This window comes from Calypte anna, chromosome 4B (genome assembly GCF_003957555.1).
Source record: "Calypte anna isolate BGI_N300 chromosome 4B, bCalAnn1_v1.p, whole genome shotgun sequence".
Taxonomy (NCBI): domain Eukaryota; kingdom Metazoa; phylum Chordata; class Aves; order Apodiformes; family Trochilidae; genus Calypte; species Calypte anna.
In genome coordinates, this window is record NC_044249.1 from 17,807,137 (window position 1) to 17,823,897 (window position 16,761).

Sequence of the window (16,761 nt, forward strand, 5' to 3'; positions counted from 1 at the left end):
CTTTGCGTGGAAGGAGGTTTTAAGATCTTTGATGTGCTAATGATCAGAGTCATCTGGCTGGGTGATAAATCCCAGATGAAAGAAGTAATGGATAAGTTAAGGCTTCTTTCTCACCTCTGCCTGGGAGCTGTGACACATCTTAGCAACTTTCTTAATAAACAGAATGTGTGGCCATGGGACTGGGCACTATTTTAATTGCTGCTCAGTAGGAAGCTGTTTTCCTGTTTTATGAAAGTTCTCTGGATTTTTTCAAATGCCCTCATGGAGCTGAAACTGTACCAGCCTTACACCCCCACCTAGGTTAAAACCCAGGGTTTAGGGCTCTGGGATTCCAGATCTTTTGTTCTCCAAATCTTTCTGAAAGAGTTGAGCTGGGGACTATGGACTTTCTGCAAAGCTCCATCTCCTTATTTTGAATAGCAGCTCTATCCTGGAACACTGGAATTTTCCCAGGGGAAAGAGAGCCAGGACTTTCTGGTGAAAATGTACTTTGCACAATTTGATATTTTTTGGCAAACACCTTCTACCCAAATAGTAAAATATTTTGTCAGGAAAATGCAGGACCAAGTCTGCTGGCAATGATAGAGAAAAAAGCTACATTCAGATATAGCAAGAGATCACTTAAAATTGTAATGCTTTAAGATTCGCTGAAAGCTTTGTGGGCCACCAGGATAATAAATCATAAGGAACTGTGAAGGCCAAGATGAAAACACTATCAAATAGAATACAAATTGTATCTTCTCTTTAAGTGTTCAGAAGTTTTTATTTAATTAATATGTTTACATATTTTTAAATCAGAATTTCTGCCAATGCAAGTGTCATACTTAAAGGGGAAAAAAAATCAAACAAAAACCCCAGAAATTTTTCTTCTCAAAATCAGATTTATTAAATCTAAACAAATGTCTTTCCCAGTCTGTCTGAAGCCAGTAGTGCTAAATTTTAACTTTGCAGAAAGTATTTAACATAACGTGTGTAAATATTATGTTAAAGGTTTCATGTCCTGTTTTGAACAGTGGCAAAAAATTTCCTTTCATCCTTTAGGTTTTCCACTAATTTATTTCATATTAAATCAGAGCAGGCTAAAAAAACTGCTGATCAGATCTTTACTGAGCTTTATTGTAATGTAGTTTTAAGTGGATACAGACGGATGGTTTTTCTTTTTCTTTATTTCTTCATTTTTTCCCTCCATGCTGAAATACTATACAGGAGCCTGAAGTTCTTGTGGCATTAACATGAGAGTTTCAAAATGGGCCAAAAAAATAAATATTGTAAAAAATATGTCATCCCAAATCAAATACTGTGTGAAGAAGGGAAACTGGAGAGGTTAGAGCTGTGGTTCAAGGTTTAAATCTGCAAGGTAACCTCAAAAGTTAGCTAAATACATTTCAGATGGATGTAAAATGCAGAGGGAATATGTGAAGTCTCTTGCCTCTCGTGAGATCTTGAGCCTGACACAAGTAAAGCTTTGGAGGCCAAGTTCCCACGTGGTTACCTATGGGGTGATGGAAAATGGGCTTAGATTCTCCCTCCCTTCAACAGCAGCATCCACATCATAAAAAGCTGAGGATCTGCTGTGGCCTGGTAGTGCCATGGGCATCCTTATCTTCACCTGCAAGCAAAACCCAGAGGGTGCTCAAGAAATGTATTGCTCTGCCTACTGACTGCTCCTGGGGCTTAACTCTATAACTGCCCTAATGATGCTAAATTGCACTGTGTAGTCCCTCAACAATTATGTGGGCTAGGAACAGTATTAAATGACAAAAATGACATTGATGTAATTGTAGGACTGTCTCTCAGAAGCATGAAAGTCAGTAAATGCCAGAGTCTGCCCAGGTTTCCTTCAGGCAGCTGCATGCAACTTTAGCACAGAGAAGGAGCATAATATCCCTGATTATGTAAAAAGTCTTTCCTTATGGGAAAAGTCCATCAAAATGCTTATTTCTAAAGATTCACTAAATAGTGAATGTTTGTGCAAAGAGTTTTTACCCAGTGGTTTACCCAGTGGTTGGCTATCAGAACTTTACCAAAAGTTTTCAGCTTTTTATGAGTAATATTTTGAAATCTTATCATTCACAGAGCTGGTTGAATTTAATAGTCCAAAACAGTTGTAATGAACAGATTATTTGGGGGGTGCACTTCTGGTCAGCTGTTTGACCATGTTGCTTTGCCTGGAACACTGAGCCTTAAGGCAAGAATCTCAGCAGTGAAACAGAGGAAGAACCTGCATAAAAATTCTAAGGGCCAAAATCTCAACGTTTCAGGGATCCCTAAGAATTATAGAACCAAGTGCCAGTGTCTGTGCTGCACTGTGTGAGGGGCAAAAAAAGGATGTGCATGGATTATTTAAAATATTTTACCAGCTTCACCATGAAATAACATCAGGAGTAAATAGAAAGTACCTTGTTCTGATTGAATTTTCATGTTAAGATTCTTTAAAGTGTTGTGTAGGATCCTCTGCAGCTGGCAAGCTTATTACAAAAATAATTATTTTTAAAAAGGTTGTTATAGGTTATGGATCTGAAATATCATGGTCACATCAATAAATCCCATCTTAAGTATTAGTGAAGCATTTATGCTTCTCATCCTAAAGCTCTGCTAAAATTGAGGACAAGGCTCTTGACCTGAGCTGCTTGACTGAGCATCTTTGTGAAACCATTCACAAACACTGAGTAATTTATATTATCTCAAAGTAATAATAAATAGTGGAGAATTTTTTTTTCACTTAACTATCTATGGAAAAATCAGTGTGTTCCTTTATTCACATCCTGGGGTAACCTATAAATTAGTTCCTTAGGTATTTCTGAGGGTAGCTCTGTGTGTGGGATTTGCTAAGAAAGCCTCCTGAATTCTGGTTTGGGTTTCCTCTGCTGAAGGGAGCATGTATATCCCCAAATAAGACCTATGGACATGCCCAGTTCAGTCTGGAGAATTTAAGACTCCTGTAGGATTTAAGCATTCCTAGAAAATTTTGGATTCCCTTACAAATTGTATTTACATTTTTTAATAGTGTGAGTGTAGCCAAGGTGTACTTTATCTTCTAGTGGTTTCCCACTTATCAACTGAATACCTACTCTTTGAAGAGGGCAAACCTTAGAAAAGCAAAGCAAATCTCTTGTGAAACCAGGAAAAAAAAAAGTATTTTCCTACTCTGGCATGTTTTCTTGCATTTTCAGCTTTATCTTACAGAGTATGTGGCAAAAGTTCAATGTGATGTGACTTGAGCTTGGTTTCCTTTGGTAAACAAAAGCATCTCTTTGATGGATGGACTTTCACTTAATTTCAAATTCAAACCCAAACTCCCTCCACAGTTCAGGCAATTTTGCTCCCATGTTCTGGTCCAATAAGCTGAAAAAGCTGAAATTTTGGGTCGAGGGACATTAAAAATCCTTTCACATCCAAATCCCTCCACAAAGACTAACTAATAACATACAAAGAATTACAAAATGTATTAAAAATGAATGCCTGTTTGTATCTGGGTGTTGGCCTTTAGAAAAAATTTCTGTCCCCCTGAACTCACTCAGTAGTGCTTCTGAAAGCACTCACATAAAACTTTGCAGTTGAAGAATTGCTTTATCAGCCAAAATGATCTATAAAAAAACTTGAGGAATTTTCTGGCTAATAAAATCTTGTACTGCAAATATTTGTTCTTCTTTAACCTGGCACTGTCCATGCTCTGAATATATCAAGTTTGAGGGACCAGGCATGTTATCTTTTTGAGCTGTGTCCCAGTATTCCTGGTCTAGTTCCTCTACAGAATATGTTAGCAGCAATTCTGTTAAAATGTCTTTGGATATTTTTGTACAAGAGGAACCTCTGTCAGCTCTGTTTCTTTGCAAAACACCTTTCCTGTGAACACAGCATGTGCAGCTCCATTAAAACGAGAATATTTTCTCTGGTCACAGCATTACTCAGCTTCCACATTGAATGTGCCCATTGGTTGCACACTTGACAATCAACTCTTGTTCAAAAAGAAGTAAAACATTTAAAAAAACCTTACTGATCGAAAAACTGATTTATATTAAAGTATGAGTTCCTGCAGTGCATTATAGGTGTGTCTGGGGTATGGATCAGGGGCCTGGCCAAGGTCCCACACAGATCTGTCCCAGGCAGCTCCATGCCTCATTTCAAGGGCAGTTTTCTCTATTTGTGTCCCATATTTTGGCAGTCTGATGCAGGCTGTGGGATTTTGGTAGCTTTAGAAGATCAGTGGTCAGCCTCCACACCTGGGGCAGTCAGTGGTCAGGTGGACTTGACTTTTTTCCTCTGGAAGACACAACCTCCAGCCTGAGAGTGAGGAGAGCTTCACAGGCTGAGCTCTCTCTTGCCCTAACACTGTCAAAAGTAATTTTTAAAGGGCTTGTGGATTAATCTATTTGTTAGCAAGAGATGTTCTGTTGAGAGAATGGGCTGGATTCACATCTCACACGCAGGCAAATCTGGAGTAATGGCTTTTGTTTGGGAAATCACACTATGTTGGTGCTGCTGCAAGGAAGCAGGAGTTGGCTACCATGTTCTTCCCAATCATTTTAATTCCAACATGTTCACTTGTCTGTGCTCTGCAGTAAAATTAGAGAAAGAAACATCTGGCAGACAAAGTGATTACCAAATAGATGTTGCACATTCACCCTGATTTCACACTCCGGATATTTAAAACAAATGTTCTTGTGCTGTTGAGATCTTGACATGTTTGTGTTTGCTCCTAGGGTCAGCTGAAATTGCCTGTGTTCACAGTGATCCTTGATGAGAGATGCTTTGAGTCACAGATTATTTAGACTATTCTCAGTATGGGGTACAACTCAAAGCTCCTTAGCAGCATGACTCTCATAACAATGATATAACCCAACAGCAGGTCCTCTGACCTGCCAACATGCCTGTCACTTCCAGGGAATTTGTGTAGCTAAATAAAATATTTGGGAACAAGTGGGAAAACAGGAGTCACCTGCAGTGAATCCGTCTTTATTTTAAGCACAGACAGCACTCTGTGGCCTGTTCTGATTTCCTGGGATATTGTAACAGGATTTCGTGTGGAACTGGATCGTATCTCAAGAGATACCAACTGATTTCTTTTCCTCATCTCCTCCCCATTTTGGGAAAAGTACATGCACTGTTTTGTTGAGGAACTTTTGGATGAATTTTAAAGGTAGGATGGAGCTGGTATCTCTGCTCAGATGTTATTCAAAAAGTGATGGTCTATGTAGTAAAGCCCATAGAAGAGACTCCCAGGTAGTTGCATATTGGCAGCAATATTTGTGTACAGAGAAATGGGGGGGCAGGAGGAGGGGAAGAAGAAAAGCCTAAGATGATGTTCTTGAATGACAAGAGAGATTCTCCAAAATCTGGAGAGAGGTGACTTCACCAGGACGTGCTTACGTGTGCATGCTCCGACCTATCTTAGACTCTTCCATTCTTGGTGAACCCACATTTCTTCTTCTCTTTCTCTTTGAGCATAAAACCTTCCCAGAAACATCTCCTCAACATCCCCAAACAGGACCCCTTCTTCCCCTTATGCCAAGAGAGTTGCTCTTCCCTCTCACCCGGTCTGAGATCAGGAGCAGGCATCTGACATGGCCTGGAGAAAATACTCTGGTTTTCCATGCGTGATTCATTCTTCACATCTTTGCATCCAGAAAATCCCCTTTTTTCCTTCATCTTGGTCCTTTGCTTGGTGTCTTGGAGGCTGCCAAACCCACTGCCTAGAATAGACTGAACTCATTCACTTCTGGCTTTGTAACTTGTTCTCACTGGACAACTCTGTTGTTTTACTGTCCATCTGGGAGAGGCTTTCTGAATGAGAGAGACAGCAATCTGGGGTGTTGCTTGGGACTTTTTTGTATCTTTACTGGAATACTTTCTCCTTTCAGGAAAGACTAAGTTGGTCTTGGTAGACTCACATGGGCCTCAGCCCAAGAGAAGCAAAGTGTAATGGTTGGACTCAATAATCCTAAAGGTCTTTTCCAACCTAAATGATCCTATGATTCGGTCCCAGCCTGTCAGAATCACTTTAGTGGTTCCATGTTCTAACAGAACATGCAAATTTGGTCAAAATGAAACACTTCAGAAAACATATTGATTTTGTCAGCACTTTGGTTTAAGAAAATAGAAAGGAGGAAGAATTTCAGTCCTGTTGAAATGTGCTGGTTTTGAAATACTGCTATTTTGGTTTTGTTTTCATTTCAGAGAGACTTTTCTTTGGTATTTTAACATTGTCTTTTTTTTTTTTTTTTTTTTTTTCCTAATACAATCAAAGTAAAAATCAGAAAAGAGCTGGTCTTGTATGTTGAAGAAATGAAAATCTGTATATGAACCAGCAGCCATCAGAGGTCTGCACCAAGCTAAAGAATCTTAGGCATTATCCCTACCATGTCCCATCAGTCAGCTTTATCTGGGAAAAGTGGGACTGCAGAGGATTCAAATAACAAATTAACATGGAATCATTATGAGTAATTTAACTTTTGAAATGAGATATTTCTGCAGGAACAATAGATACAGATTCAACCCCCTTCTTTCCCACAAATGTCAAACGTGCTTGTTTTACGAGGCCTAACATAATATTCAGTTTGACTTCTTGATAACATCATTTGGATATCAAAGCAAATGAATGTGGCCTAGATTCTGAAAAAATGGCCAGGTACATGCAGAATCAGAACCAGCCTGTAAGTCACTGGCACGGTAGGTAAAGTTGATTTAAACAGAACAGATTTTCTGTCAAAGGTCTCCGAATCAGTTTTAATTTTATTTAAGTGTACTCAGATACTCAGAGAATTTATATTTGTCAAGCAGTTGTTTTGGAATACTGACTTTTTTTGCATTCTCTCTGATTTTCTCAACTCCTTTTTTATGAAGATTTGAATCACTTTGTCAGATTAAATAATTTTTTCTAAAAAAAATACTCAGTAGTAAAAAACCATGGTTTTAATGAAACGATTGATGCTGACAATAGTAGATGACTTCTGAGTGATAATTCCTAAGTGATTAAATGTTCTAAGTAAAGTATTTGATATTTTTTTCAGACTGCACATGGAGAAAGTAGACACAGCCATAGCAGTATCAGTGGAAAGCATGTATCTAATTCTTCTTGTGCCATCAGAGTAAAATCAGCCTTTAAAAATAACATTAGGGCATGATAGAGAGTTTTACTGTCATTGGCAGAGCATGGAAGAGTAAAAGACAGAAAAAGTTGTTTAAGTCTGAGAAATGTCTGATATCCTTACAGTTTAAAAATGTCACCACTAGTGAGGTCCAGCAAGAACAAGATAGTTGTGTGTCACCCCATTTAATCTGTATTAATGGGCAATTAAAATATAATCACATGAATATAAGTGAAAACGATTGGAGTGAAAACTCACCATGCCCCAGGAGGAGTTTTGTTTCAATTCATAAAAGGAGCTGCTTGTTTAATGATGAACACAGAGAGGATCAGAGTCAAAATCAGATTCCCTGTATATTTAAATTCATGAATCAGGCTTTTATTGAACTGCAAGAAAGCAAAGATTTAATTAGTGGCATGAGAGTTGGACAACCCCATCTCATTAGGACTAATCACTTTCCAGGAAATGCTGAGCACCCTGTCTCACACCCCATCTCCCAGAAATGATCACTATTTTGCAGGACTGAGCTCAGTGTATAATACAACTGTTGCAGGAAGCTGTCATAAGCTGTGTTAGGGACAGAAGGACACTGTTGTCCTAATGAGTGGGGCAACCCAGGCTCTCAGAGATTCCTCTTGCTCATTGAATAAGTTTGTCATGTCCAGACAATGCAGGCTTGAAGAACAAACTGGAGGGAAATAACAGAGCATAACTCCAAACAAACAAGGAAACTGAGCACGGAGAGGTCAGTTTTGGAGAAGTTGGTGCACAGATGCTTTTTGGAGTTTTTATATCCACATGGGAGCAGCCACTGAAGGAGGGAGGCAACAGAGGGTGCCATTGTGCTAATTGTGGAAGTGTTTTCGAGGATGCTTTCCCTCTGTAAGCACTGATATCTAGTAGATAAAACAAACCCAGATACATTTATTTATAAACCTTCCAGAATTTGTTTGTATGGCAATCCTAGCAATGAAGGCAGGAGGGCATTGCACATGTTCTCATATATTTATATATGTGTACAATAAATACATGTATAGAAATAAATATATATATATACACTTATAGGGCCTGGCATTAATACAAAAAAGCCCACTATCTCTTAGGTGGGCTGTGATGAGTGACTTCAGCACACATTCTTTCCTAGCTTCATCTGCAGTCAAGTCACTGAATTATTGATCTGGCAACCTACAGGCTCCTAGTTAAGCCCTGTCTCTTTCCCCCTACCCAGTGCTTTGGCATTGGAATATTTCCCTACAAATCTTCTTTGGCTCATGGTGCAACAGATCAAAGTACTCAGTCATTGACAGCATTTGTTTATAGTAAAAAATGCCATAGCTTCATATCCAGATTTAGCTCTCCTCTCTTAGAGCTGGAGAAAAGGGACATTTTTAGATACTTGATGCTCATTCCTAGCTCTCAAGTTATCAGAATTTACAGTTGTAATGTTCTTATGGGCAGAGAAGGCTATTTTTGGTCAGAATGGAGGCCTGTGATGGACCAAAGCTATTAAGACCCCTTCCTTTATTAAGGGTAAAAAATAGTCCTAATTAAATATTTTTCAGCTCTCCTAAACATTCCTAAAATAGCCCTTTCTGTAAGGGAAGGACAGAAGCAGAGGGTGGGACGGGGCGATGCAGTTTTCGTGGCGCTCCTTCAGCTGCCTGCAGGATTCCTACCACTTGTTATCTGCCCAGCCCTAAGTTCCCCTGATAAAACCCTCTTCCCTCTCAGCCCTGTGCTCCTGAGCCATGTCCCAGCCAGGCACTTGCACTCTTTGTGTAGCATTCCCTCCCTGCAGCACAAGACACTCGGGGAGTAAAATCTCTGCTGCCCTTTAAATCACTGCAAAGCGGGGCGAGGTCTTAAAAGCTTAAGGGGAGAAGCTGAGCCGTGCAAATGTTGGTGTAAAAGCTCTGTTGTACAAACAAGAGCTGCGTTCCAAGGATGCTGCCACCTTGGATTTCACTAAAAACAACACCCCCCACCCTTACAACTGCTGAGTTATACAGGCTGTGAGGTCAGGCAACCTGGATTTTGAACCTTGTGCTCTACAAGTCCCACAGGATCACGACTCTTCCTCCCACCAGAGCACAGACTCAGGTACACATTTTATTGTTGTAGCACAGATTTGAACACAGGTTTAAGTTTCCATCTGTGCTTGAGAGGCAACCCAGAGCCAGGTAATTACAAGTCCCATTTCTGTCTATGGGATAGACATATTCCATGTAGTTTGTTGGGCACTCAGAAGTAAGAACGATGATACCAGCTAAGCTGGTTTAAGAGCACTGAAGTTTTTACCCTGGAAGAGATGTTTTTGTACAGAAGTGTGTGTTTAAGGAGCAAAGGAGAGTGCTGTGCAAGTTGCTCTTGATACAAACTGAGAGTCCTATCAGTGTCATTAGTTGCACCAAAGAAAATGAAAAAGTTTCTGTGAACATCAAAGAATAAATTGTGTCTCTTTGTATAGACTCGTTTGGAAATACTGTTCTCCCTCGAGTTTTGATTGAAAGGTGAAGAGGAGCAGGCCAATAACAAAAATAATCTAATGGAGACAGAAGTAGAATTATTCACTGTGAGAACACCTTGAGTACTGTGTCCAGTTCTGGGCCCCCCAGTTCAGGAAGGATATCGAGGTTCTGGAGCAGGTCCAAAGGAGGGCAACCAGGCTGGTGAAGGGACTCGAGCATAGACCCTACGAGGAGAGGCTGAGAGAACTGGGGTTGTTCAGCCTAAAGAAGAGGCGGCTCAGGGGAGACCTCATCGCTCTCTACAACTCCCTGAAAGGAGGGTGTAGCCAGGTGGGGGTTGGGCTCTTTTACCAAACGACTTTCAACAAGACAAGAGGGCAGGGTCTCAAGTTGTGCCAGGGGAAGTTTAGGTTAGATATTAGAAAGAATTTCTTTACGGAAAGAGTGATCCGTCATTGGAATGGGCTGCCCAGGGAAGTAGTGGATTCTCCATCCCTGGAGATATTTAAAAAAAGACTGGATGTGGCACTCAGTGCCATGGTCTAGCAACCGCAACGGTGGTTCAAGGGTTGGACTCGATGATCTCTGAGGTCCCTTCCAACCCAGCCAATTCTATGATTCTATGATTCTATGATTCTAAAAAGGCAGTGGGTTAGAGGTAGAAGGGTATACTGGTGCTGCTATGGTGGGTGTCCTGAAGAAGAATTAAAAGCTTTCAAATTTAAAAAAAAAGTTTTTCTCTGAATACAGGTTAGAGTGAATAACTTCTGATCAGTGAAAATGAAAACTCAACATGGAAGAGGAAGCCAAAATAAAAATAGCAAGGTTGCCATGCCAAATCTTTGGCAAACAGCAGTATATGTATGTTAAAGATGACCTTTTAGCTCACACCTAAGCTCCCCCAGGGCAGCCTCTGATGGTCAGAACAAATGAGAAAGAAGTATTTAGCTCCTATGAGAAACCTGGTGATGGGAGGGTGTCCATTGATGGTTTTCTTTGCTAGCAAGCAGCAGTGTGTTGAGTCAGTCTCCAAACCAGCCAACTGACCATTGCCACAACACCATAGGGCTGGCAGCACCACCCCAGACATGGAGGAATAACCATGGTTTTTTTGTTGATCACCTTGGACAAAACTTGTGTTGCAGGGGAGCTCTGGACATCCACCCAAAAAGTCATAGTTTGTCATAATTTGCCAAACTTTTCTTTGGAATAAAGGAAACTCCTCTGTTCAGACCTTGCTGTCAACCTCACCCTTCCTGTGCTTCCTCACATACCTTTGATGGTAAGCCAGGTATTGTTTGGATAACTTACATACTCAGTTCTGTTTCTTCACCACTGAAATGCCATGAGCTATAACAGATCAGCTTTTTCCACCTGGGCACATTATGTGTGTGAAGATGGATAATTTCAGTCATTTTCCTCTTCCATAAATCCTATTGGATTTATGCCCACAGACGCTCTCTTAAATGATGTGGTAGCAAAAAGTCAGGGTCCCCCTGAGCCAGCAGCAGGGATGATCATTGCAAGAAGGAAAAGTGGCATCTTCTTGGAATGAGACCTGGAATGAGACTTGAGAACCTCTGTGGTTTCCTCCTGCACCTGGAAATTCCTTGAGGTCTGAAGTGCCTGGATTTATCCTTCCCAAGTGTTTACATTGCTTTGCTGTAACTTTTAAACTTCATTTCTATCCTAGGACTGATTCAAACCTGGAGTTTCTTTCTATTCCGTGGAAAATTCCAGCATTTCAGATTCTGTTTTCATTCTTAGAAGAAAATGTTTAGAAATTGCAGCTTGGAAAAATGCTATATCTATTACCCAGCACCAGAGTCATCTCCAGTTGAATATATCTAAAATGTTTTTTGGCAAATTGCTTTTATTTCATCTTTCTATCACAAAAGAGAAAATGTATTCTAAAAGTTTCTTATAATCTTCTTAAAAAGTTAATCAAAAATCCTCACCTAAAGAATTGCACCTTCACTTGAAAGTCTAACATTTAACACTAAGCTGAGTCTGTTCCATTGAAATATTAGACAACTGCTATCTCTATTGCATGAGATAGGAAAAAAGTTTACTTGAAGCCTCCATTTCTGTGCTCTTCCCACTGAAAATATGGGGATGGGGAGAGGGGTGAAATGATACCTCTATGTGTTCCCCTGGTGTATGGAGGGACCTTACAGACCATCCCCTATCATGCTAGCTTAGCCAAAGTGCCAAGGACAAGCACTGGTGTGACCAGAGCATGGGGTCACTGGAAGAGAAATGCATGTCCACGAGATACAAAGTGCTTTAACTGATGTTCTGTCAGATCTTGAAGTTCTCAAACTCTTTGGGGATGACGTGCAGTAGGAAGGAGGTGCCCTTCCCATTCCATCTTTCAGCAGGGGATTCATGGACTTTCTCTGCAAGATTATCCACATGCCATTGTCTGGCCATATATCAATCAGGTGCCATTATCTGCCACTGGCTGGGCTCCTGTCTCTAGGTACTTTGGTGGTGGAAAAGGCCCTAAGTGACCCCAGTGGGTCAGGATTAGGTCTTGCTATGTAAGAAAAAAAAACATCTGTCTTCTTGTTTCAGGTGTAGCACTTAAGTAGTGGAAGATTTTTTTAATAGCAGTTCTCATTAGATGCTAAAACCTCCTTTATAAGTTTCTCTGAAACACCTTTTAGCCAAAGCACACTGTCTCTCTCTCTATATATATTTAATTATATATATATACATATAATATATGTATGATTTTGTGTACATAGACACATACAGTTGTAAGTAGCATAGGATCTAGCTAGTGTGTATTTTGGTTTTGTAAAAAATGGTTTGTGTCAAAAACCAGTGATTTTCTCCAAAACATACTATATAGTAACATAAAAGAGTTAAACCCACTGTTCAAAAATTCTCTCTTCTTCCAACTTGCTGTCCTACACAGATACTGTGTCACCTCCTGAGCTGTGCAGATGGGTGCTCAGCCCCAGCTTTACCACACAGGGCTGCAAGGTCCAAACCAGCTCCGTGAACTGGGCTGCCTGGAGCTCGGGGAGTTCCTGCTCTCCCCATGGCATCTGTCAGCATCTTGCCATGAGCTTCCATTTGCTAGTTATGAAAAGGTCCTGAGGCCCAGCAGGCATTAGGCATGATCTTCAGCATCAAAAAGGATCATGCCCTTATCAGTTTTCTGCAGTAATTCACTCAATGCCATTGCTCTTGCCCGGGTCTCATTCTGCAGAGTGCTGGCACGTTGTGGTCCTGCTGAAACTCAGCCTGTCCTTCCCCTTGCACTCCCGTGAGTGTTTGCTCTGTCATGAGATCTTCTAGAGCCTGGATGTTTGATAGGCCAGTTAGCTGCCTGAATAAATATTTACCCTTTCTTTTAGTCCGTGCTTAGAGCCAAAATTTCGACTGGAAATAGCTTGGTGTAAGTATTGTTGGTTTAAAATTAATTGTATCATTTGAAAATCTATTCTTTGCTCTGTTCACAAAATCATTTGGTAGTTTTCCTGGGCTGTCTTTTAAAGTGCACTGTTCAATATTGCAGAGAAATAACATTATTACCACTAGAATTATTCTATTTCACTTGTGTCTATATTTGGAAAACTTTTTGTGGAAAAGTAAAGCAAAACATTCTCACTGAAAAGAAGTGGTACATTGCTAACAGAGATGTGATTGTTTGACTGAAATGGCTGGCTGTGGTTACTACCTACTTTTGCTGCAGCCTAAAAAGTTTTGAAGTAAAAAAAAAAATACAGACTCTACCAGCTGGAGATTTAAAGGGAACATTTTAAAACTTAGAGTTTTAAAAATAAATAACAAAAAGGCAAGATCCTAGTTTGGATGGTGAGCTATTTTTGACATTGTTTGATATAAGAACTCAATATGACTCTTTCTGAAATATGGTTCTTATTACCATTTGGATAGAGTACATTTCCTTTTCTTGATTCAATCATGAAAAAATTCCACTTACAGATAGTCCATGCATTAGTGCAGCCTCTTTCACACATTACTACATCATAACACAGTTGGTTGCACTTGCTTCAAACAGGTCCACCCTGCCCATCTGGCCTGGCTTTATTATTTCTTGCTACCATATGTTTTAAGTTATCTTCCTTGGGCTACATTTTTATAAAAGATGCTCTTCAGCTACATGCACAAAGACTGTTCCTGAGAGAATATATGAACAACCAGGGACTGTTTCAGTCTGACATCTGTTCGAGGTTCATTGAAGTTGGTTGAGCCCACTGGTGTGGAGTTTGGCTCTGCAGAATCTGTTAAACCCCTCCTTTTCTGGGTTTCATGGTTTTCATCATCTAAGTTTGTATTACAAAACTCTAGAGGTGTGGTTTTAAATCTTTGATTCACATGAATATTCCTGCTGGAGAAGTGTCTTACAAAGAGATGTCTATAACACTGTTTTCCCATTTATCTCTTGCCCTTCTCGTCTTCCCAGCAGGTCAGTGAGTACTGACCACATCATCTAGGCTAGAGAAGTAAAGAAACCATCCTTGGCCTAAGGCATTTCCATCCTTAGCAAACAAGTCAAAACCAAGAAGAGATTTCTCCTGACCTCCCCTGAACAGAGGACAGACTGGGAACCCAGCTCACAAGACCTTCTCCTACCAAAGAGCCTTGCTCCAGACTCACGAGGTGCTCAGAGCATCAAAGTCACTTCCTTGTTAGGAAGTCCCTAATCTTCTCCTTTCTTGTTCTCTCCTGAAACTCCCTGTTCCCAACATGGGGATGCCATTTGACATTACTGATCCCTCCTAAACACCTGCTATCAAATGCATCAAATCTTTTCTTGTCAGCTTGCGTAATGCCCCAGGTCTTTGCAGCATCGAGCAAAACTGATACCACACAGCTGTTGTAGAGTCTTATTTTTTGTTTTGCAGACATGTCACTGCCCCATACTTTTGCCCTTGAATTTATTTACATTGATCTTCACCTTATACTGCTCAAGCTTAAAATGACATGGGACAAAATCCACACAGAGTGGTCCAGAGCACTGGGAATGGGAACATGACAAAAACTTGAACTCTGCCACGACCACAACTGCTCTCAAAGAGGAAAAACAAAGCCAATATTTCTTCTTTCCCTTAAAAGACTCCAAGCTATCATTTAATCAAAGCTTTGATGTTTGTATCTACTGAAAGTCTGTGATTTTAGGATTTGGATTTTTTTAGGTGAACGCCAACCTTTGGGCTCACCAAAGTGGAGCCAAAGGATTTTGTAATTCTTGTTAGCAGCTGGGTATGCTCTAGTTATCAAACCACTTAGAAAAAAAGAGACCAAAGGCAGTGAATCTAAAATAATGCATTAAGTACAAAAGATGGGATTTCTTAAAGGAAAACTTACAATATTACTGAATTTATGGATGAAGTTCTGCACCAGAATTAAAAAGAAAAAGAAATAATAACAGAAAGGGGGGGAAAAAAGCACCAACAGAAAGTAAAAGCTCTGTGCATAATAGTTTTCATTTGTCCAGAGGTAGGTAACACCATTTATCACAATTTAAAAAATATCTTCTGACTCTTTTAAAGTTATATAGACAGTGTAAAAGAAAACAGAGGAAAATTCTGTTGATTTTTAAATTAACTTGTTCTGATTTGTCTGTTAAAACTTGATTTGCCTGCGTCTGTGTGGAAGAACTGAAAAGTGTGTATGTACAGATGTATGTATGTACATACGTGTATGTACATTTCCATGACATGAAAATAGTTTGAAATATTTTTTATAAAAACTTCTGAAACATGTTAGAGCTGTGTAGGATGTATTTTTCTTCTATACAAATGCTGGGAAATGTCCCCACAGCATACAAACAGACTGTGCCAGCCCTTGTAAAGTACTTCATATATCCTGTAAAGGTAACATCATGTCAGAAAATAAAGAAAAGTTCCTTCCTAGAACTATAGAATTTTATGGGAAAAAATTACTGACATATGACCTGCACATAAAAGCATATGGTAAGCTTAGGCCATTAAAAAAAATTAACCTATTTTCCAGTGATTATGAGGACATTAATAGTATGAGCAATATATGTTTAAAAGTATTTTGAACAATAATATCTAATGTAAATAGAATTAAATAGTTACATTATACTATATATACTATATATAATAGCTATATTTTTTATTATTGTAAGCATAATAGTATTTCATTAATGCATTTTTGAAAAATATTGAAACAAATATGTAAAAATATATTTTAAATATTGTTCACTTGTTATGATTTTATACTGTTAATTACAATATTTTGCATAGTATAATTATGTAACTGAATATGTTATCTATTATTATTTTTGTTGTTATTATTACTACATATTACATGCAGAAATAAATCCTATACAGTTTGTAATGCTGTCTTTCTGGCAGTTTACATAAGACTGTATAAATCTCTGGAGTATTTTAAATTTTTTTTACTGCTTTTATAAGTCATGTAAACATAAAAATGTCCATTATCAAATCAGTTCTACCTGTAGTTTTTAGATTTTCATCTACCATTTCTTAATTTAGAGCAGACTCACATTCTGTAAGAATCCTGAAATATTTTTACCTTCTAAAAGCAAACAGCATGTGAGAGAGGCACAAATCAATTACTGCATTAAACAGATTAATATGTGAACCTTTACTGTGACCATTTTGTACATTGCTCATTCCAGATATTGCCTTTGTTGTGTATATCTATATCTAAATGCAAAATATATAATTCAATCATCAGTGTATCATTAAAAAGCATATTTGATTAGCTACTTCTTAACTGCCAGATAATTAAATAAATGTAAGTTAAAAGAATTACAGTCTGATTAAATAAAAATATAAAACTTCTGTATAGCAAAGGTTTCTCTTTGCAGTAACTGATATTTTAACTTTTAGGGTTACTTCTACACTTGGGTCCTAATGAAGACAGGGAAAACAGAGTTATCATGACTACTGGAATCAAATCTGCTCATAAACAGGTATCAGAAATGTTCTTGTATTTTTTGTGTGTGCTAGAGAAGAGTCTTTGTCATCCAAGGTTCATAAGATTTATTCTTCTGAAGTCAATAACAAAAAATCATCTTGACCCAAATTAAAAAAAAAAAAATTGTTCAGACATTTGGGTTGCAATTTAAAAAGGGAATGATTTAGCTGGCAAACACTCATTTCAGGGTGACTTACAATAGCAAAAGCTACCACAGCTCTGATATGAAATTAAGTGCACATCCTTTCTCTTTCAAA

At 38.9% G+C, this 16,761-nt stretch overlaps 1 long non-coding RNA gene across 1 annotated transcript; it reads left to right on the forward strand.

Annotated features, from left to right (window-relative positions):
• The first annotated feature begins 14,895 nt into the window (after positions 1-14,895).
• Positions 14,896-16,451, forward strand: LOC115598339. The gene is made up of 2 exons (XR_003987579.1): positions 14,896-15,031; positions 16,417-16,451. It is a non-coding gene; the product is annotated as an uncharacterized LOC115598339 (long non-coding RNA).
• Positions 16,452-16,761: the final 310 nt, after the last annotated feature.